The sequence below is a fragment of the Mytilus galloprovincialis genome, chromosome 7 (assembly GCF_965363235.1).
Source record: "Mytilus galloprovincialis chromosome 7, xbMytGall1.hap1.1, whole genome shotgun sequence".
In the NCBI taxonomy this organism is placed as follows: Eukaryota; Metazoa; Mollusca; class Bivalvia; order Mytilida; family Mytilidae; genus Mytilus; species Mytilus galloprovincialis.
This window is the reverse complement of record NC_134844.1, coordinates 8,935,560-8,959,844: the sequence shown is the minus strand read 5'-3', so window position 1 is coordinate 8,959,844 and position 24,285 is coordinate 8,935,560. Positions and strand designations below refer to the sequence as shown.

Sequence of the window (24,285 nt, the reverse complement as noted above, 5' to 3'; positions counted from 1 at the left end):
GTTTCGCCAGCTTGCTTTCTAGAAAAGACAGAGTCGTCGTATCCTGATCTAGATTGGTAATTGTCTTCTTGATTTCTGATACACAGGGGGTCTAACCATAACGTCCTGTTTGATTGGTTTCTCCTTTTTGGTTATATCCAAATTCGTGGTAAGCTTGAGCTTCGATACTCCCTTCGTGTTCAAGTGAACTCCATCTCTGATATACAAAGACATGTCTATTTCATCACTAAGTAACGTAAAACTAAAATCATAGACTATAAATAAATATTTGTTGCCATTAGCAATTTTCTTCATGCATTCGTTGCCTTTCAGTATGTTTCCCATGTAATCATATGAACTTTGCTCCTTCATTTATCATAATGTTGTTATATTTATGCTTATTAGAGGTCGGTCATTTAAAGACGTATTAACCGTATCGTTTACGTTGACGTATTCCGCATCTGCAGATTTATCAAAAAACAGTATGTGATTTATGTACTTTTAATAATGCAAATGTACGGAAGCCGTAAGGGGACACACAAAAAAATAGAAAATATTTTTTTTAATTCGAGATCACGATAAAACATTATCGTTTTACGGAGATCTCGATAAAAAATATATCGTTATCTCGATTTATTATATCGTTATCTCGATAAAACGAAAGTGTTGTATCGAGATCTCGAAATATTATATCGTTATTTCGATTTAAAATCGATATCTCGGATTATTATATCGTTATCTCGATAAAACTAAACTGTTATATCGAGATCTCGGATTATTAGATCGTTATCTCGATTTATTAAAAAAATATTTTATTAGTAATACTATTATCGCTTTTTAATTATTCTGACAATCACATTATTGTCTAAATCCAGGACACCACTTATTTATGTTCGTGCTACACAGTCATTTTAGTTTTCAATGTGGTTTTTCGTGTATCATGGTTTTGTAAACTGTTGTTCGGGTTATTTTTTTGTTTGTTAGTCTTTTAGAACTGGTCTGTATTTCCTCCAATCTGATTAAATATCTGATTTATCACAACTCGAGTGCTCGTATTATAAGTTAATAAGAGGATGACGAAATGCGAGATAAGATTTTTGTTCTTTCGACTTCTAATTTTAATTGACTCTCAGTATCTGCTTTTTTTCATTTTCATAGTGAAATTGTATTATCTCGAGTATTTGGCAATAATGTATGGGCTCTACATTTCGCCCTGCCATGGAAGTATTATCCATGTTACTACAATACACAATTATACTACTAGTTTAATAAAAACCTAGAAGTGGATCAATATATCTCAATTGGCCGTTTCAGAATCTAAAGAACTATGGGTAATTTCATTGTTCGTACCCCAAAATGAAAATGACGTCACGTCATTGGTTGAATTTCCATTGTTTATGACATTTTCAACCAATCACGACGTTTTTGTGTACACTTTTGAATATATTACCCAGGCTGCATTAGATTCTGAAACGGCGAATTCAGGTTTTGTAGTTATGTTTGTTCTTCTTTAGAAAACAACAAAACATTGTTTTATATTTTATCGAAATACAAAAAGAAAATAATATTTATTTAATATTTTTTTTTTTCAACATCATCCTCCTCGATCTGGTTTTAATCAAAAAGAAGATGCGTGGTGTATTCATACCTAACACTCCTACATGCACTGAACAAAATCCAAAGCAAATGAACAGCACGTTGATTGTTGTTCTTCATCTCAACTTCAACTAAAGTAGACGCTTTTACTTAACAGCAAGACGACCCATAGCACAAATTTTAAGATTCAGTGTTTACAGATGTACGAGTTGTATCGAAATCCTATCGGCCCGGCCTTGCCGTCATAGAAATTGGAGTACGTTTATAATACTTGGACTCAGAATTCAACCAATCAAAATGCTGTATTTGGTGTTTCGAGCAGTGAGTCACACAATTTGTAACCTGAGAACCTAGTTGATATTATTACCGTAGATCCTGGGCCCGTATGCATAAAGCTACTTAAGTTAAGATTTTATTAGTAAACACTTAAGTTAAGGAAACTCCGCCCTTTTTATCTAAGTGGTATGCATAAAAAATATTAAACTAAGTATTTCCTAAGTAAAATCTTAGTTGTTTTAAGTCACGCCCACAAAACTTAAGTGGTATGCATAAAACTCCTTATACTAAGGAAACGCCTAAGATTACACTTAAGTCTAAGGTACCTATAGAGCTTCCTTAAATTTTCAAACATAGTTTAAAATCAATCGAAAGTATGCGTTTTTTGCAGAACATTAATAGGTTACCTACAGTTAAATTGATTAATAACTATATCAGTAATAAAATACTAATTATTCGTTTATATATTGCTAAATATTAACGATGATCGTAATTTTCTTCAAATCACGTATAATCAACAAATCAAGAGATAACAGTGGGTAGTTATATACTATTTCCCATATCTCGTGTATATACCGAAAAGTACTCAGTTTTTATACTCATGTTATTCATGGTTCTATTTTTCTTTTGTTTACTCTGTACGTGCACGTTTTTTACATTTTAAAAATACACCGCGCGTGTATCATTTGTAACTGTAAGTTCAAACAGAATTAAGGAATAAAGAGAGGGCACGCAAAAAATATTTTTTATATCATGTGTATGTGTGTTTGTTTGGGTTTTTTTTTGGGGGGGGGGGGGGGGATCATTTGAATTTTCAATTTAGTTTTATTTTAAAGATGTAGGGCATACCCTAAAAAAATTTCACTTACAGGAACAAAATCGAAAAGTTTTAAGACCTACCAAGAGGTGAATTTCTTTCATACAAAGGGGAGAGGTGGACATGGACCTCCATTTTGTTGAAACAATAAGCTAATTGTTTATGGAATCACCTTTACGGAAGTCAAAAGTCCCCACTGCTACACCTCATGGAATTCGAAGTTTATATAAGATCATATAAGATATTTATGATACCTTACTCGTATCAACTTTTTTTTTTATATTTCATTATATATTCAATGAGATATATTGCGGTTTCGAAAATATTGCTAAGTACGTTAAGATGTTGAAAATATACTTACTGTCATAATTTGTGTCAGTAAAGATTGGACTTTTGAAAAACGTCATTGTTTGTATATGGATTCCTGGTTAAAAATTCTACACTTCCCCCCCTTTTTTTTGTAAAAGGGAAGTGATAAAAATGTGAATTTCACATCAAAATAGATTTTTTTCAAACCATATACAAATGTAAACAAGGGCTCTGGAAAGGGAGATGTCAGCGCATAATAAGCTGAACTATAATTAGTGAACATTTTATTCAAAAAAAATGTTTTGTAAAATGATTTGCTTACAATGTTACCCTTTGTCTTGTGCTACGCCACTGAAACCTTGATCATGTTTTGTTAGAGTTTAAAACATATTGTTGTATCCAAAAAATATAACACCTATTAAAAGATGATTAAAGATTATTCATTTGGGTTACCAGTCGGAAACCAGGTTGAAATAGAACAAAAGAATCGAAGCTCTTTGTTAGAGAAGGCGATAAATGTTTACTGTATTGTTTACTATAGTGACAAAATTTTTAAAAGTTAATAGAAACAAACAAAATTGCAATTTTCTTCTCAATTACGAGGTGTTTTATTTTAAAAACACCATTTGCATAAGTTTTCAATTTATCTAGTTCATAGTTAAAAGCAGAAAAATTAGATATCAAGTCGACGACATGGGTATCTTTCAAGTTGGATGACAAAAATGCATAACCTCCGATTTTTTTGAAAAAATTACCACGGACGGAAACCATATCAATCTATTACTTCAGTAATTTTCGTGTCTGCCCTTCCATTATGTGACTGAAGAAAAAATTCCAAAAATGGGTAACAATTGTATCGAAAAGAGAAAATCGAGTGCACCGTCTTATGTAAGGGCGTGTTTGAGTTGAGTATTTTGTCTTGATATCGTACAAAGCAAGAATATTTCATACATCGTCTCGCTTCAAATTCTATCATTTTTATACATTAAAGCTACAGGTTGACGTTATAACACAAAAAAATCCCAGTACTAAAAGATGAAATATATAGGTCAAGTGAAATACCTATCTAATGAGTCACAAAAACAGAGAAGCTATTTTTTTACTGAAAGTACTTGACGACAGTCTTTCAAGTTGGATGATGAAAATGCATATCTTCGAAAAATTCCAATTTCTTGTGTGTGATAACTAGAGTTTATAGTCTTCATTCACTAAAAAAATCTAGTCTGCCCTTCCACGAAATATTTATTTAGAATTTTTTTTAATGTTTATGAATTTTCGAAAATTCCACCTGACAACCGATCAGACAATAGTTTTAAGTTGAATCAATGCAGACAAGATTATTAAATGATGCTCATTAGCTAGTTGATACATTTGTCTTTAAAAATACAACTGACATATAAGGATCGTAATGGTGCAATATGGATAAATTTATCGGTTTCCAAGAGCAAAATTGGTAGCGCGTCATCCCTACAATGGCTTCCGTTTCTACGATTGTGAAAATGAACTGGCGTAATGGGGAGATAATTTTGACGAAGTAGGATCCTGACTGGGTTACTGAAATATTTTTCTTTCAATTCTCATCCGTAAAAAAATCAACCATGAAAAGCGTTGTCTTATATGCGCCTATTGTTCATCATCCATACTATGTTTATACGTTCTTTTGAATTGTTTTACATACCAATATCAATTTAACCCCAGCTCTTTAACATAAAAGCATGCATGGATCAATAAATTTAAATAATCATAACAAACTTTAACACGGATGAGTACATGTGATACGGTAATTAGAGAAAGGTTCCGATTTAAGTATTCCTTAGTTAAGTGAAGACTTAAGTAAGTTTATGCATACCGCTTAAGAATTTTACTTAACTAAGGAAATTCTTAGTGAAATCCAAGTTTAAGGAATACTTAAAAGTTAAGATGTTTTATGCATACGGCCCCTGATGAAAACTTCAAAACTGAGCAACATTTGTTTCAAACACAGTATAAATAATCGCAACTTATATACCATGGCTTAGTTTGTTACAAAAGTTTGTTTCTTTTTAACATTTGATTTTATTACCACCTTAAAACATCAATCAACCTACAGAAACAAATTTCCACCTGTTCTGAGGGTAAAAAAAATAAAACCAACTGCTTAATCAATTATTCAATATTGTTTGATGTGTGAATAAATGAAAACTACACACATCATGCTTCACTTCACCCATTTTAAAAGAGTGTTGCTTTAAGCATGAATGTAAACTGACCAAGTTTTTTTTAAAACTTTTATGATAGATATAACACAATACTTTGAAATTTTATGAAGACTGCTAATTAAAATTAGTACAGATTCCTCCGAAAATTTAACAAATATCTCCTGGACCTCAGAGCCATGTTGAAGTTTATGGATCAGGCGGTCTTCTCCCAAAAAGCATTTGGACCAAACGGTCCATGAACTGTCTTTAAGTCCGATGTGACTTGAACTACTTGTTATATATATTATACTTAACCCCAAGGGTGACTGGGGAATACTTGAAATAAGCTCACTTTGGCATTCTCTAAAATGAGTGCGTCCGTTTCGCTGTGCGGGATGTACAAGTACGCAGCCACGTCTGGTTAGAATGTGGACATTAAATTCGATGTCCCGTGTAAAGAGAGTGTCAGACTATTGGCACTTTAAGAACGCTTGGAATAACTTTGAGTTTTCCGTAGTTGCCCTGTTGCAAGGTAAACTGTTTGTCCGTATCCAATCAATCCTCGTTTTCAAGTGACAGTCCAAATTTCCACTACCTTCATCCCGGACGACATCTACTACAGGACCTACCGACTTTATGTAATGTTAATCTGTTCTCGTCCTGAACATTAAATATTGGCCACTGGACGCTCAGTAACCAGTATTCAATCAATCAACTCAATTTTCAAAGAGATCAAACTAAGTAAAAGGTTTAGTTCAACATAGCAGCAGGGTAATTTGTATCGTGTTACAAAATAAAATGTTCAACCATATTTATGTATCAGTATAGTTTTCAATAGTTACATAATATTACATGACTCTAATCTAAAACGAAGATAACTTGCCAGTGTATTCATATGTTGTACAATTTATAAGAAAGATAGAGTTTCCTGCATGAGTTTGGATTGTAAAATAGCAGAAAACAATCGGTCTTGATCTTTAATGAAATGTGCAAATATCGAGAGAGAAATGTAATTATTTGTAAACATTTTCATCTAAAGAATAAAAAGTTATGTGTTTTATCAATCTTCACGACTGTTTTCACAAAGACGGACAATATTTTGTTCAATTAATTTTAAAACAATTTAGCGTTATAAGGGGGGAAACTCAGATAATGTAACTTTTATACAGGACGCGGTTTTGAATTAACCTATTTTGTTTTGTAGCGAGAAGCGATACCCGTATCCAATTGTTCAGACATTATTTCTCAATGATAAAATAAGATTTTTCCAAAGTTTTATAAAGTTTTAAGAAAGTTTAAATGAAAAAAAGTTCAGCAATAAAGTTTAGCAACAGGATGTATGTTTTTTTCTTATGGGCACCAATTGCGCCCCTTTAAATCGGACTTTTTCTTTGTTATGAACCACAGTTTATGGACAAACTCAGTTAAGATCCGTCCAGATTACATTTAATTGATAAATTTAAAAACGCTTACCGTTAACCTTTTAATTAAGTAAAAGAATGATATGGCTTTCAATAATGAAGAATTTTCGCATTTTACTGAAGAAATTTGCACAACGGAATTTACTTTAAATAAACCAAATACAGAGAGCAACAATCGCATGTCCTTTTCTAGATTTGGATATTTCAGTTCCACACGGGAAACTCTATGCAAAAATTTACTAAACATTATAATAATTTTCACTTTTTGTTCGGTGATGTTAATTTGGCTCCTTCTAACGGTGTGTATATTATACAATTATAGCCTTTGTATCACGTCGATACAACTATTTATCGGCAATTTGTACCGTGATTTTTCCTTTGATCTTACAGCCTTATATTTTATTTGTTTAATATGACTATGGACAGGACTTGATACTCGAAAATATTAGTCAATTACGTCACGTATCAGTGCAACAACGTCTCGTGCTATGTTCGTCCGCGTTCATTTATCAATGAAATGCACGCGACTTCATTCATACAACCGAACAACTATCACGATGTTTTTTACGCGTAAAAATAGTTTAACTAACTAATTCATTTTAGTCCATATTCTCAACCAAAAACAAACATTTTTCTAAGACAAATTTCCGCTAAAAAGACTAATGGCATTTTCTTTTTTGATACTGACTTCATCAGCTCGAATATTAGCTCGCCCTAGAGGTCTCGCTTGATATTCTTGCTGATAAAGTCAGTATCAAAAACAAAAAATGCTATTATTCTATATATTGACATGAAAGAAGTATATTGACTGAGGACGAAAAGATTTGCTCTTAACACTGTCTTTGTCAGAAAAAAGCTTTTGTCCAAATTTCATAAAATTCCATAATAAATTGACAAAATTATTGCTGTTTAAAAATACCTTCACCGCAAACTAAACCTAAATGTTAACGACAACTACGCCATCGCCAACACCGACGACGGAAGCTAGGATCGCTATGTCTTGATTTCGCGACATAACGTAATTTCAATCACGTTAATTTACACTGTATCAATCGGTCCTCTGTTCCGGTCCGATATTCGACTTATGAGCCGTCTGATATTCAATTAAAACAACAATATAAGAACTAAGTATAATATTATTTAACTGTATATCTAAATTGTTTTAACATATTATTTTTTTATTCCCATTAAAGTTAAGGGTCTTGTATTGCAGTTACTGAATTTTAAATGAAATACCATTTACTGTTCATTGCTTTTTTAATCGTTTATTGATAACTGTAGATTTATGAAAAGACATTGATTACACAAATTAATCGTAGCCTTTCTATTGAAAATCATAAGCATACTAGGTATACCACTAGTATATACTGGTTTTTCCAAGTCATCGATTGTATGTCCTCGAATTATCACCATAAGTAATTTAAACGTGAGGACATCTACATTGTACACTTAATTCAGGTAAGAAAAAATTTACTATATTTAATTCCCATTTTAGAAACTGAAAAAAAACATGTATTATGTTTTCAGACAATAAATAATCTTTGCACCAGTATTTTTTTTAATTTTTTTTTTTGAGAAGGGAAAAATTAGGAACACGATTAGAAATCCAAATGTTAAATTAGTTTAAAAAAAAACACCGTATTAAATCTAGACAATTGTGGATTCTCTTACTTATGGTCATTCCAAAACACATCACCTAACATTAAATCTACAATTAAACAAAGACTAGAAGATCAGTTTAAACAGTCATGGACAGGAAAGGTAAACGATTCGCCGAAAGCCCTGAATTATCGCCTGTACAAGACATCACACAATTTCGAACACTACCTTAACGTACTTGATGATAAAGATATAATAACAATGTCGCGGTTTAGGACAATGAACCATAAACTGCCGATTGAAAATGGCAGATGGCAAAACATCCCCCGAGAACAGAGAAAGTGTCCGTTATGCAGAGTTGCGATAGGTGATGAATACCACTATGTAATGGAATGCAGCAGTCTCCTGACAGATAGAACACTACATATTGACAATAAATACCTAACGAACTGTAATGTTATAAAATTTAATACTATTATGAACCAAAAACAGAAATCGAAACTCCGAAAATTGTGCCAATTTATTAGAATTATAAATGACAAACTGGATTCTCTCTGATGTTAACCTGTCGGCTGTACTGATCATACCGTTGTAAAAAAAAACTCATATTTAATGCTTCCTCAACAAATGTACTTATATGTAATGTAATGTAAACTAATGTGTTTTTCTGTATACCTTTGTCCAACTTAGGTGATACCAGAATAAATGATATATATACTTCTAAATTACAGTTTATGTTAACACTTTAAAAGGGGTAAAACAATTATTATTAGTGTTTGGATAATATTGTTCTCGAATTATGTTATGTCTTGTCTATGTCTGATGTATCCTTCCGAACTGACGATGGAGATGTTTAATACATGTATGTCGTTACATGTATGTCGTTATATGTCAGTTGATTATACTTTTTTTTGTCTTGTGCTTAGATTTTCATTGTCCATTAAATGTTAATTAAGATCAACGATCTTTTGAACCTAAAATTATTGAGTGAAATTACGTTTAACATGTACTTAGACTGTACATATAATATAACATGTCAACATTATCTTCAAAAGTCGTCTATAAGCCCGTTACATAGATATTTTTTTAATATTTTTGAATAAATTTCTTTCAGGTAAAGGTGAATTTATATATGAAAAAACACACGTAACAATGATGAAAAACGTTCTTTTAGTGGTAAAATATTACAGTCGTTCTATGATAAATGTGACAATTCTTGCTAGTAGTTGTATAGAAAGACTACAAACATAAACATTAGACTGATATTTGACTATATATACTTTTATAGCTATTGGCTTTGTCGAAGGCCGTACGGTGACCTTTAGTTATTATATGTATTTAGTTGTTATAAATATATAAAAAGACGCTGTATTTGATTTCCAATGAGACAACTCTTCACAAGAGACCAAATGACACAGAATTTTACATTTATAGGTCACCGTACGGCCTTCAACAATTAACAAAACCCATACCCCATAGTCAGCTATAAAAGGCACCGAAATGACAAATATAAAAACAATTCAAACAAGAGGACTAAGGGGTCATCCATAATTTTCAACAATTTCCCAAAGAGTACAAAACATACACTATATAAGACCCCCACCCCTGCCCACCCTTCCTCAAAAAGTGTACATCAACCATTTTCAGATTTCAAGACAAGAATCAATCTTTTTTAACAAAAAGAAGATCCTGTCTATTATAGTTAAGTTTAATATAGAAATTTGAATTGAAAATAAACTGAAACATATCTGACTGTTTTATTTTTAATTATAAAAAAACGAACGGTTAAAATGTTGGTTTTTTACCCCCCAACCCCTCTTCCCCCAAGTGTACATTTTGTAAACTTTGGAAAATAATTGACACGGTTTATGTATGTACAAAAATATTAAGGAAAAACAAATATGTAACACAGCAACAGGCGACGTTTACTGAATTACAGAATGTGGTGGGGGTTAAACATGCAAACGGGATCCAATTTACTGTAACTTGACATAACGACAGATTCTTTTTTTTTTTTGAAACATAAAGTTTTGAGCAATGTTTTTTCATTAATTGTTTTATAATTTTATAATTTTTTTAATAATTTACAAACATATCTATAATACATAAAACATATTTTTTGTTTACCACTATAGCACTGACAATAAAACAGTTAGTACTTTTGAGTGATTTTCTCGTTTGATACATTAGGATAAATATGTATGTTTTACAATGAAGTATCAATTATCAATAAAAATTAAAAAGCAAATTGATAGAAACTCATCGTTAATTTCGAACAGTTAACATAGAAACCAATATAACGGTCATCAATTATTTCAGTATGGAAATATCGTTCTTCAACCATGTTCACCTTTCAGTCCGTGAAATAATTTCTCTTTGTGACCTTAATAAATGCTTGAATACTCTATGATGAATGTTAGTTTTGACTTTTATATTTCTATTTAAGAAACGTCGCACGCTACTGGTGTTATTTTGGTGAAATCGTGGACAAGACACATTCGTGTCATTAATTAATTTTATAAACATTAAAATTGATATTCTTAAGTATTATACATCATTTTTAAGCTTTTAAATACTACTTTTAGAATAATGCAATTTTGTATATGTAACAGACTATTTTAATAAAGTAAAAATCAATAAAACCTTCATTTTTGAATATTATTCCCCTTGTCCCGCGTTACACTTTAAGTTTTGTGAAATTCTGAATATCGTAAAAAACATATATAATAGAATTTCACCAACCGATATAAAAGTTTTGTCTAGAACAAGCACGTCATAAATGGTCGATGATTTAATGTCGATTTTTTTCTTCGAAAAGACTGAATTTTGAAAAAGGGATGCATATGATATAAATAATGTGTCCCATGCACGAAAATTTGCCGTCATTTTTCTAAATTGTCCACAAATAGGAAAAAACAGAGCAATTACCATGTCGTAAGTGAATAATTCTTATACTAGTATTTTGTACAAAGCTCACACTTTCACCCCATGCAATAATCAGGTTTTTTTTAAATAATTTCTTTTTATCCGAGTTGAATAACAATGTCCGACATTTTGTCCCCTTCAGACCCAATAGACAACTTTCGAGTTTGATGTATTGCCGTCAAAAACTCTGGGTTTAGTTAACATCATTCGTGCGTTTAGGGGCATCGTCACTTCCATTCCAATGTTGAGCGAGTGGTTGGAAAATTTTAATACTACAGTATATTGCAAACTAAATTCTCATAAATGACAATCAGCACTGCTGTCATTAAGGAATTGTTATTAAGTACTTACAAAACAAAAATAATTTGATTTTCATTGTAACATTCTTACAAAATATATTTTTACCAAGTCGGCCCACGCTGTCAATGTGGTCGCCATTTTGAAAAATAATACCAGATTTTCTGAAAATAGCTAATTTTCAAATCAATTTGGAAGGGACATAATAAAAAATTAAACTATTGCACCTACGATATTTCAAATATTTATGAATGTAGTGATAAGAACCTATTCCCACAATTATTCCATCAGTTTTGTATAAATCTCAATTTTATGTTTAACAAGACAGAAAATACAATATTTATCGGAGTTGTATGATATAACATGGGAACTTATCGAGGCAACAAGACAAATTTTCAAAAGCATTTGGAAGGGAGAAGACCAAAAATTAAACTGTTCCAAATGGCATAAATATCTTTCTAAATATATGAGGAATTAATATATATATTCCCACACTTTTTGTATCATGAACTCCAATTAATTTATTTTATCGATTCCTGAAAGCCCCTGTGCATTTCTATATATTTTACTTGGGCTTGATACGGGGGATGTGTGACGTCACGAAAGTCACGTGATGACTGCTATAGTTGGATATGCCTTTTTTATTGTATGTAGCAAATTTTGAAAAACTGTTTTAAATTTTTGCATCCTTTCTGATTTGCTCCTGAGATGATATTTTGACCTAGGGCTGAGACTTCTGATATGGAAACGGTCATGCTCTTATCGAATATTATAAGTGTGCCAATAAAGTTCAATGGTTATTGGGGCCTCGGTGGCCGTGTGGTCTATTTAATCAAGGACGTATAACTAACATACGTCCTTGATTTAATCAAGAGAAAAAAAGTAGTTCCTACTGTAATCACTAGCCAGTCAACATAGCGGTTTTGAGTTCGAACCCATCTCTCGCAGATCACTCATAAGCTTATGAACTATCAAAATCTACTGAGCACAATACAAATTAATGTTCATGCATTAACTCTGTAATATTCCAAGATTTTCTGTAATAAATAAACTTTTAGGACTATCCTTAGATTATCCTAAGACACGTATGTATATACTCTAACTTTATGACTAAATATGGCCGTGTTAAGGGCTGTACCTTGACCTATAATGGTTTTCTTTTAAAAATGGAGACTTGGATGGAGAGTTGTCTTATTGGCACTAATAACACAGCGTCCTATATATCTATTTAGTCAGTATTTGAAAAATATATCTGGGTTTAGATACAATCCCATGGCTTCTGATTAATATTATTCATCATTAATATACTTATAAAAAGAGGCGAGGAATACAAAAGGGTCATTCAAACTAAAAATAAATGAAAAATGAACTGACCACACCATGGCTAAAACGTAAAGACAAACAACAGTACACAAAACAACATACAAAACCAAAAACTGAGCAACAGGAACCCCACCAAAAACTGGGAAGGATCTCGGGTGCTCCGGAAGGGTAAGCAGATTCTACTCCTCATGTGGCACCCGTCGTTCTGCTCATGTAAGTTCTAAACGAGTAAGTGGCGGTCGTGTCTTTTGAGAAATATTATTTATAAAAACTGTCTTCTTTAAAAAGTATTTTGTTGATGGCAAACCTTTTGTAGTCTTTCTTAGATAGATGGACAAATTCAATAGAATTGGGACACAAAAGGTAATGTCAATAGTTCATCTGCTTATATAAAGCCTTCCTTCAGGTTCTTTTTTTTATTTTTCATTTTTCTTTCACACGTAACTACTTAAATCGAAGAATTAAACCTTAATTATGAAAATATTTGATTTATCGTAAAAATAAGATTTAAAAGGCATGTTGCTTCAGGTTAAAAGGACAAGAAAATAGTTTTATAAAAATTATTAGCCCTAATAAATATTTTACTAAATGAGTAAAATAGAAATTATCATGACCTTGTTTTGTATAACTATTAGGGCTTTATTTATTTCCTAATCAGGGAAAAAAAACTAGATGCAGACACCACACTATAATTATAATTATTATTAATACATATGACAAACAATAATTGTATAATAAAAGAGGGATAGTTAGTCCATACTGTATACAAAGGAGGATAACCGTCATGAGGCCTGGTTATATTGAAATGATTCTAATTATATAACATTCTGTTTTAATTTATTTATTAACCTTCATTTGATTTTATTGCAAGAGAATTTTCATCAGACATATACTCAGTACCATCTTCGCCAGGGCGATAACTAATTTCCCACTGCAATGTTATTTGGCGTACAGTGCACGATTGTTCGAAAGGATTTTTTATTTGTTTTTGTTTTTGTTTGTTTCATATTTCATTTGTCTATCTGCCTGGAATTTAGATTGAGCATTGAGTCAGTCTTCATAATATTTTTTTTCATATTTTACCTTAATGTAATTCTTTGCTATTTTGTTAACTTTGATGGTTACTAACGGTAATTATTGTTAGTTTAACGAGTTATCTCAGAATGAGATGCTTTATTAACTTTAATGACTGGTACTCCAACAGTGTTAAAAAGAATGATAAATGAATTGTAACATGAAATTTAAACGTTTAGGAATATCTATTGTTTTTTTGAAAAATAATGATTTATATAATTTAAATCAAAAAGATTAAAAATCTTAAGAAATATCTATAATCAGTCGATACAATATTTTGTTTGGGGAGAGGTATGCTTATAAAAGTTATGGCCAGTTTTCTATATCCCGCATGAGGTGATTTTTTTCGTATCACACTGAACCTACTGAACGGAGTTTGACATAAATAAGTGATACGAAAAAGGCCCTATTTGATTGTGCAGTCCGGAAATGTGCCGGTTACTACATTGCGATATTTTCACTGGAAATTCCGGTTAGTGAACGACCATTCAACTTCAAGGAGGGGTTATGGTTTTTTTCCAAAAAAATATATTGATCCCCGTTTTGATAAGAGAAAAAAATTGGTCGATCTGATGACCAAAAAAAATTTAATCAAGATTTCACCATGCCAGTGTTAATAAAATTGAGAATGAAAATGGGGAATATGTCAAAAAGACAACAAGCCGACCAAAGAGCAGAAAACAGACGAAAGCCACCAACGAAACTTTAACGCAGGCAGAAAATCCCGCACCCGGGATGGTTCACAGCTGGCCCCAAAATAAAAGTGTTTACTAGTTTAGTGAAAATGAACGTTACACTATACTCTTAAACATATATATATATATGAACTAAATTTAAAAAAAATTATAAAAGACAAACAAAGGCCAGAGGTTTCTGACTTGGGACAGGCGAAAAAATGCGGCGGGGTTGAACATGTTTCGTGAGATCTAAAAAAAAAACCTATACCTCTATCCATAATTGTAGAATAAAGAAACACATACCATTACGCACAGTAAAGCTCTGTTTAAAAGAAGTCCCAGTCCGATGTTAGAACAGGTAACAAAAGAAACTAAACAAAATGACATTGTTACACACAAAAGTTTACAAAAGTCTGTTAGGAGTACTGTAATGCCAGCTCCAGACCTCAATCAAACTGATTGAAAAGATAATGTCTTCATCAAGTGACAATTTAGTACTATCCCTCCCGTTAGGGGTTTATATTAGTATTATACCATCATAAAATATATGAGAAGAACATAGGCTCCGTGTTGAAGGCCGTACATTGATCTATAATGGTTTACTTTTATAAATTGTTATTTGGATAGAGAGTTGTCTCATTGGCATTCATACCACATCTTTCTATATCTATAACCTGTATCATGCCAACAACTGGTTTTAGAATAAATGTGTTTATTTCCGATGCAAAGACCATATGAGTGAATCAATAATAATACCTAATAAATAAAATTGAGAATGGAAATGGGGAATGTGTCAAAGAGACAACAACTAAATATGCATTCAATCCTTAATGACCTAACAACAGTATCGTTACTATGTCCTTTCCGAATAAGTCTATTTTAAGCTTATGGTTTGGTTAGCTTTTGTTGTGAATGCCGACAATGTTGTGCTTTGTAAAGAGTATTACCATAAAGTATTGGATGTAAAATACATAAACGTATAAGATGTCTGCATGTTGACTTATATTTCCGAATAACGTCCTTGTACCGATGATACAATTTAGTAAATGTGTTGACTATAGTTTTTGATTTCGAAAACCTTGGTGTAAATTAATAATGTTTCAGTGATACCGAGATTTCTTTCGTTGTAATCATATACGTTGTTACATACAGGAGAGAACCGAACAAGTTCAGATATACACTAATGTGATTGATAGCGTCGAAAAACTAAATGCGCGAGAGAAAAAAACCTAACAGACGCAGATAACAAACCATTCCCCTTGAAGTTAAATGATTTCTCCCTGATAAGGTCAATGCTGACTTTTAAATATAAAAAAAAAACATGTGGTATGATTGCCAATGAGACTACTGTCCACAAGAGTCCAAAATGACACAGACATTAACAACTATAGGTCACCGTACAAAGTTTACATGCATGTCTATACCTGGCAATGGCGATTTGTGATTTCTTCAATAAAATGCAAAAAGCTCACATGTTGCAGCTGAACATTTTTTCCAAGTTTTGATTCTATTTTGAAAATAAACATGCTAATATATGTATATATTTCATTTCCCCTTTACACAAACTAGAACTGTGAACATGTTCACTGAAGATAATCCCAGTCCCCTAGATCTGAAAAGTTATCTTTGTTTCTGAGGAGAAAACTAATCAATTAATGAACTAGTGAGAAAAAAAGTTTCTTTTTATACCAAACTTTTATTGCGTCCGATTGTACTGTAGACGTTGTGTACAATTGAACGTAATAAATGTACTCAAAACTTTATACAAAACATTGTCTGATTGAACTGTAGATGAGGTGTACGTTGGAACGCAATAAACGTACTCAAAACTTTACACCAAACCTTGTCTGATGAACTGTAGATAGGATTTACGTTGGAACGCAATAAACGTACTCCAAACTGTATACCAAACCTTGTCTGATTGAACTGTAGACGTGATGTACGTTGGAACGCAATAAACGTACTCCAAACTGTATACCAAACCTTGTCTGATTGTACTGTAGACGGGATGTACGTTGGAACGCAATAAACGTTCTCTAAACTTTATACCAAACCTTATCTGATTGAACTGTAGATGGTGTGTACGTTGGAACGCAATAAACGTACTCGAAACTTATACCAAACCTTGTCTGATTGAACTGTAGACGGGATGTACGTTGGAACGCAGTACACGTACTCCAGTCTTTATACCAAACCTTGTCTGATTAAACTGTAGATGGGGTGTACCGTTGGAACGCAGTAAACGTACTGAAAACTTCATACCAAACCTTGTACTGTTAATATCCATTTAATTCATAAACCAATTCAACGATTGTAAGGCCATTTGGCGGATTTAATTCTTAAATTTATCTATTACTGCTCATAATTTTTACCGCACGAACAAATATTATGTAACAAAATTATAGATTCGGCAGTCTTAAACATTCAACAAACAAGTATTGAATGAGACATGTCACCTGGTTAACTTACTTACACAAGCAACACGACGGATGCTACAAGTGGATCAGGAACTGCTAACCGTTCAGGGGCGGTCGAGTTCACTTCGGTTTTTATTGGGTTTGCATTGCTAAATCTTTAGTATTATATGTAACTTGATAGTACCCAGAGTGCACCTATTTTGACAGTTTTTTTTCACCTACGTTTATTTATGATCCAGACAAAAGTGCCAATTCTATGTTTATTTTGTAGATGTATCATTATTCACTTTATGGTTCCACCAAATTTAATTTTTGAATCTATACTGAATCATAAAAAAATTGGTTTGAATAGACCTCTAAACGGTCCATGCATTCTGAAATAAGGAGTATCAAAATTGCATTCATGCTTAAATTCGCAGCCTTAAAAATCGAATTACGGATAATTTGTTTTATTTCTACAAATATATAGAACAACTGGACAATAATCTATAGTTACTATTCATTTCTTAAGAAAAAAAGGATTATAATATAAGTTATCTACGTCCATATCTACGGATATGAACGTAGATAACGAATTTATCCCCGGTCTTAGTCCGAATCGGGTGAGAATTATGGAAATTCGGGTACAAAGTGTAACGTGAAAACAATATGGTTTTCATTATCTAAAAAATGTAATTGAAATTTGGAAGTTTTACATATTTTTTACGGGGTGTAGGGTACTACCTTTGGTAGAACCCTACATGTAGTCAAATATAAGACGTTTTTAATACGGAGACAGAGAAACTGGATTGAGTCTTTGGCGCTCAATGTTGTGAGCGTTACGCCATATATGGTGTGACGTCAACGTGGGTCATTTGCATAGCTAGGTCAGTAGTCCCATTCCTTGAAAATGTGGCAGTCAAGTGATGCATTTAATGAAATGAGTGTAAATGATCGGCATAATAGAACAAAATCGTTAATGAATTAAATATTTCATTACAAACATCATGGATAATCTACAGAATTCAATATTTCACAAGGAGCAATCATGGAACTAAGGAAAACTTGCGTGAAGTTCCCCCGTATAATGGTTAGCAACGTCCGGGGATATGGGTTAGCAACACCCTAGACTGGTCCCCGATCGCAATATTCAGTATGTTACACATATATATCTCATGAGAGAGTATGGCTAATAGTTAATACATGGAACCGGGAACCAGGAAAGCAACACCCAGGGACTATGGGTTTTTTTAACGACGTGCGTTAACCAATCAAAATCCTAGATATATACTAAGCCGGGGATAACAGTTTATTTTCTCATTTTTGATGACCGGAGGACGTCGCATCGCGACGTTTTTGTACATTTTACCTTTTGCAGTTATGCTTCATCTGTTGATGTATACTGTGGACGTGTTAAATATAATTACTTATGTTGAAAGACATTCATAATGTCAAATAATAAAAATACAAACTGTTTCGTCTCTAAGAAAACATGTAAGATTTCCGCTGCTACTTTTACTTAATAGGTACAATGTCAATTTTTGTCATGGTATTATCAGATTTCATTCGACTTAATATGACTGTTACGTATGTCAATTGATGTCATCTTTTGACTCTTTTGTTATATTTGAAGACGCATTATTTTAACACTAGTATATTATTATTATTACCAGGTCGACACTTTCTGTCGAAATTATAAAGCACTAGCGCGAAGGCAAATCAATCTTATTTATAAGTGTATTGTTTGACGCTGTTGTGATTCGATTGCCCAGCACTACCACATAATTATAAGGACTTTTGTTCTCATTTATTGAAACATGCAATAACTGAGAAGAACATGAAAGTCATTTTTAATTTCTATAATCTCTATTAAAAGGAAATTAATGAGATAATAATGGCAGTTCTTTAAACATTCAACGAATTAAAACTTCTGAGAAAAAAGTGCTAGATACAACCAAACATTTCTTGTATTACATTTTTCTTTTGACATAAGGTCTTAATGAAAATAATTCTTTTGATTTCGATAGATGAAATCAATGATTTTGCTCTGAAAAAAATGTCATATAAAATGGTTTTTCTTTTCATATTTAAATATTTTTCACAATTTGCATCATCATTTTGTAGATGTGGTCTGGTTATTTATCAGCTTTTAAATTTGGAAAACCAAATAGCGTCTGTTCTGTTTGATTCAATTTCGTATGATTGAGTGGTTAGCTAAGTGTGGTTAAACTTATTACCAGACCGTTCAACGGGTTTTCCAAATTATTGGACCGAAGAAAACCCACTGTCAACTGTTAAATTATAAAGGTAAGATTTTTACTTTCGGGTTTATTACAATAATCTCACCATCATCAACTTTTATTATTATTTTTATTACCATTATTATCATTATTATCATAATTATCATTATTATCATTATGATTATTATCATTATTATTAATCATTATCATTTTCATTATCATTATCATTATCATTATCATTATCGTTATTATTAACCGGCGTTTTACAAGAAAAATAAGTGTATGTGCCCCACTGTTTATTCATTTTGCGAATACACATTTCTTATGGACAGCAAATAACAAATAGAAAGCAAGGAATATAAAAACGCTTGTATTGATGATTCATCTCGAAGTCACAATAGCCTTCAATGCGGAGCAAAAAACAAAACAAACCAAAAAAAAGCACCTCTCTGCAAGTTAAAAACGGCCCTAGCACCAGTTTGAGCGAAATTCTTTGCAAAAATAATTTGGATAGATTTTTAGAATATGTAACACCAAAAAAATCGGACATGGTAAAAAAACATACTGGAAAGTAGTACATAAAACAAACAAAATAACTCCCATGCAAAAGTGTAAATATAAAACTAAATGGACTATATTCTGGTAATAAGTTACTGTTCTTTAAATTTAAGATGTATGCAAGACATTTTTCTCTTCGGTTTTCACAAGTTATAGTCCGTCTTAAAGGGCTTCACAAGATATTTTTTTGAATTATGATAGCCAAGAGTATACTTATCTTCGCATACATCATGCTGAGGTCTCGAGCTGGCATGTTGACGCAATAACTGCTGTAGTCCTTCGTTAATGTATGTATCATTGCCTTTTTGCTATAAAATTGAGAATGGAAATGGGGAATGTGTCAAAGAGACAACAACCCGACCAAATGTTCCTTTTGTTACAAATTCTGACATCCAACTTGAGTTCTACTATGTGTATTGCTGTGTGTTTGTTGTCCCCCGCGAAGCGCGTTACAGGGAATTTAGAAATATCGCGCGTCCGTCCGTCTGTCCGTTTGTCTGTCTGACCATGTATCAGGTCGTCTATGTCCGACCGTTTGTCCTTGTGTTCATCCACACATCTGTCCGTTCGTCCAGCCATGTTAACGTTCTCACAGGTACAATTCTTGCCAGATTTTTATAAAACATAAACTGTACCTTGATATATCAGCAATATCTCGGATAATTTTTTTAAAAGAAATATTATGGAAAATAGCCTCGTTGGGGCTCTCACGGCAATAAGTCTTGTCAGAATTTTATAAAACGTATAATATATGTTAGAACAAGATCTAAAATGGAGGGCGATCCACTTTTTAACTATTGTTAGCCATATAGACTTTATAGTTATCGATTTACCATTCTAGGCTATGTCTTTTAACCAAAGATGTCCCAAGTTATTATGGCCCTTAGGTTTATCATAGATTATATTCACGTTATACATATATCATCTTCCTTCTTCTACAATGGAAATTAATCGCCATCAGTTTTTCTATTAGGATTTGAATTCTCAATCTGTCGGTCAATACTATATGCATTGTTTTATTACAGATTCCTGGGACAACAGAAGATGGTCACACACCGATGGCTTATGCTTACAATGTTTGTTTATCTGGGGAAAGCTTCAAATGGTAAATTAATACTTTTCGTTGCATTTTAGAAACGTTGGCTTTGTTCTTTTTTGTCATATAGCTCTTTAAATGTTTTGGTTTCTTATATATATATCCATAGATTTCAAATATTCCGCTTTGAGTGTTTCTTACATTTATGAAGGCAATTTCAAAATGCGCTTGAAATTTATAACGTGTTGATTTTATTTTTTTAAGAAAGTAATTTTATATATCAATGTAAAATATAGTTTTGAATATATATGTATGATACTGATTGTAAGACTACATATTCATTTCCTATAAAAGACATAAAACATTCATCCACATTCCTGGGATATTTGTCTCACATATATTTGTATCAGTCAGGTAACAATTTTGTCTTTGGGTACAAAAATCATAGGTTAAAACTCTTTCAAATGATATTTGTCCTTCATTAGTATGAACTCAACGAATTTTACTTCTTCAAAAGTCCGTAATTAACAAGAAGAACATTAATATTTTGAAGTTCCGGAATCATGGACATTAACGTTCTCAAGTCTAAAATAAGGGAAAACCCTGCATTTTGAAGTCTAAATTATAACTTCAAATTATAAAAGTCTAAACACATTGTAACTTTCAATGCCACTCAAAACGAGACTGCACCATCTGTTATACAGCATAGTATAATAATAGATGCAACTAGGGGATTTAAAAATATAAAAGGACTGTTTGAACAGTACCAATTTATACTGAGCATATAACAAGCTAGTTTTTCATTGGCTACGCAGGTTATTCAGTTTGTACCACATTTTTATGTTATTTCTTTATAGACACAAACAATATTACAATCATTCCTTAAGTAGAATATCTGAGGGTGAAACTGAGTCGCATTTAGATGGCTTTCTCTTAAAAAATATGATGTACATGTCAGTAAATTAAAGTCAATGACATATTATATATCATAAAACGCCAAATTAAATCGTGTTACCCGATTAAATAATGGACCTCAAGTTGGTTACCTATTCCCTATTCCCTATTCGTTACCTATTCCCTATTCCCTATTCCCGAATATAGGAATAGGGAATAGGTAACCAACTTGACGTCCATAATTAAATAAGCAATGCATACAAAATGTATAGCCAACATGATAGTAACAGGGGAGAAGTGAAATTTATATCCGTATATCTGTACGTCTTTACTTTCGGTTTGTTGAAATTGCCTTCCTACTATCATTCCAACTTCAATCTTCAGCGCAACAAAACGTGAATTTGCATTTGAATGATTTAAAAATACAAAACATTTTAGATTTCAACGAAGCTCTGAAGCAGAGGTTTAAAAGAGCGACACATCCTGGAATACTAATGGAGAAAAAAGAAGCTTTAGGTTTCCTACATCACAGGGTAAAGAGAGGACTGGGTGAAGAGTGTCGTGAGGGATGTGACTGGGAAGAAGTCATCGAGGTCTATGAACCAAACACAGCCAGATCCGTAAGTATAATGGAAAGGGTAGGGGGAAGGGTAGGGGTCTTCTACTACATCACAGGGTAAAGAGAGGACTGGGTGAAGAGTGTCATGAGTGATGTTTCTGGAAAGAAGTCCGGCATCGAGGTCTATGAACCAAACACTGCCAGATCCGTACGTATAATGGAAAAGGGAGGGGAGGGGTGGGGGTCATCACCTACATCACAAGAAAGAGAGGATTGGGTGAGGAATGTTATGAGGGATGTTCCTGGGAAGAAGTCATCGAGGTCTATGTACCAAACACAGCCAGATCCGTACGTATAATGGAAAGGGGAGGGGAAGGGGCGGGGTCATCACCTACATCACAAGGACAGAGAGGATTGGGTGAGGAATGTTATGAGGGATGTTCCTGGGAAGAAGTCATCGAGGTCTATGTACCAAACACAGCCAGATCCGTACGTATAATGGAAAGGGGAGGGGGAAGGGGCGGGGTCTTCTCCTATATGACAGTGTTAAGAGAGGACTGGGTGAGGATTGTAATGAGGGATGTTCCTGGGGAGAAGTCATCGAGGTCTATGAACTAAAAACAGTCAGATCCGTACGTATAATGGAAAGGGGAGGGTGGAGGGGCGGGATCTACACCTACATCACAGGGTAAAGAGAGGACTGGGTGAGGATTGTAATTGAGGGATGTTCCTAGGAAGATGTCATCAGATGTCATCGAGGTCTATAAACCAAACACATCCAGATCCGTAAGTATAATTGAAAGGAGAAGGGGAAGGGCAGGGGACCTTAACCTACATCACAGGGTAAAGAGAGGACTGGGCGAGGATTGTAATGAGGGATGTTCCTGGGAAGAAGTCGTCGAGGTATATGAACCAAACACAGCCAGATCCGTACGTATAATTGAAAGGGGAGGGGGAAGGCGAGGGTCTTCACCTACATCACAGGATAGAGGTCTGGGTGAGGAATGTAATGAGGGATGTTCCTGGGAAGAAGTCATCGAGGTCTATGAACCAAACACAGCCAGATCCGTACGTATAATGGAAGGGGGAGGGGGAGAGGGAGGTGTCTTCACCTGCATCACAGGGAAAGAGAGGACTGGGTTAGGAATGTAATGAGGGTTGTTCCTTGGAAAACGTCATCGACGTCTATGAACAAAACACAGCCAGATCCGTACGTATAATGGAAAGGGGAGGGGGAAGGGGGGAGGTCTTCACCTACATCACAGGGTAAAGAGAGGACTGGGCGAGGATTGTAATGAGGGATGTTCCTGGGAAGAAGTCATCTAGGTCTATGAACCAAACACAGCCAGATCCGTACGTATAATGGAAAGGGGAGGGGGAAGGGGGGAGGTCTTCACCTACATCACAGGGTAAAGAGAGGACTGGGCGAGGATTGTAATGAGGGATGTTCCTGGGAAGAAGTCATCTAGGTCTATGAACCAAACACAGCCAGATCCGTACGTAAAATGGAAAGGGGAGAGGGAAGGGGCGGGGTCTTCACCTACATCACAGGGTAAAGAGAGGACTGGGCGAGGATTGTAATGAGGGATGTTCCTCGGAAGAAGTCATCTAGGTCTATGAACCAAACACAGCCAGATCTGACGTATTTATAAAAGAAAGGGAAGGGGGTCTTCAATTGTCTTTTCTTTTCAATTTAACCATTGTACCATATTCTTTATTTTTTGCCCGATATTCACTATCATTTATATTTTATCACTCAGTTATAATCTATTCTTTATAATTTTGGCCCATTTTTCGTCTAGTCATTATGTTTGCCAGCTCCCTCTCAGCTTCAGTTTTTGTCTATTACTCACTTGATCATCTATACACTTGTCCATCTGTCAACCAATTATGTAAATGACGAAAAACTGCACTAGGCAAAAAAACACGTTATAACATGTACCAAGTATTGCTATGTCTCCAATAATCTGCTTATCCTTCTAGTTACTGTCTTTCAAAATGTAGAAATCCCTCTTAACTAATATAGTTAGGGTCGACCATTGATAGTATCTGTGTATGTATGTGTGTCTCTGTGTGTGTGTGTGTGTGTGTGTGTGGTGAGGGACGGACCGGAGGCTTGATTAATTAATTGA

At 33.4% G+C, this 24,285-nt stretch overlaps 1 protein-coding gene and 1 long non-coding RNA gene across 2 annotated transcripts in view; both read left to right on the top strand.

Moving 5' to 3' along the window:
* LOC143082260 (uncharacterized) overlaps positions 1-22,208 on the top strand; it is a 40,551-nt gene extending 18,343 nt beyond the window's left edge. The window contains exons 2-4 of the long non-coding RNA XR_012980332.1: positions 18,991-19,173; positions 20,690-20,769; positions 22,033-22,208. This is a non-coding gene — a long non-coding RNA (uncharacterized LOC143082260). The remainder of the gene's footprint in view (positions 1-18,990; positions 19,174-20,689; positions 20,770-22,032) is intronic.
* A 961-nt stretch (positions 22,209-23,169) lies between these two features.
* The window catches only part of LOC143082259 (uncharacterized), an 80,244-nt gene continuing 79,128 nt past the window's right edge, over positions 23,170-24,285 (top strand). Inside the window, exon 1 of the mRNA XM_076257858.1 lies at positions 23,170-23,221. The gene's annotated coding sequence lies outside the window, so the exon portion shown is untranslated. The remainder of the gene's footprint in view (positions 23,222-24,285) is intronic.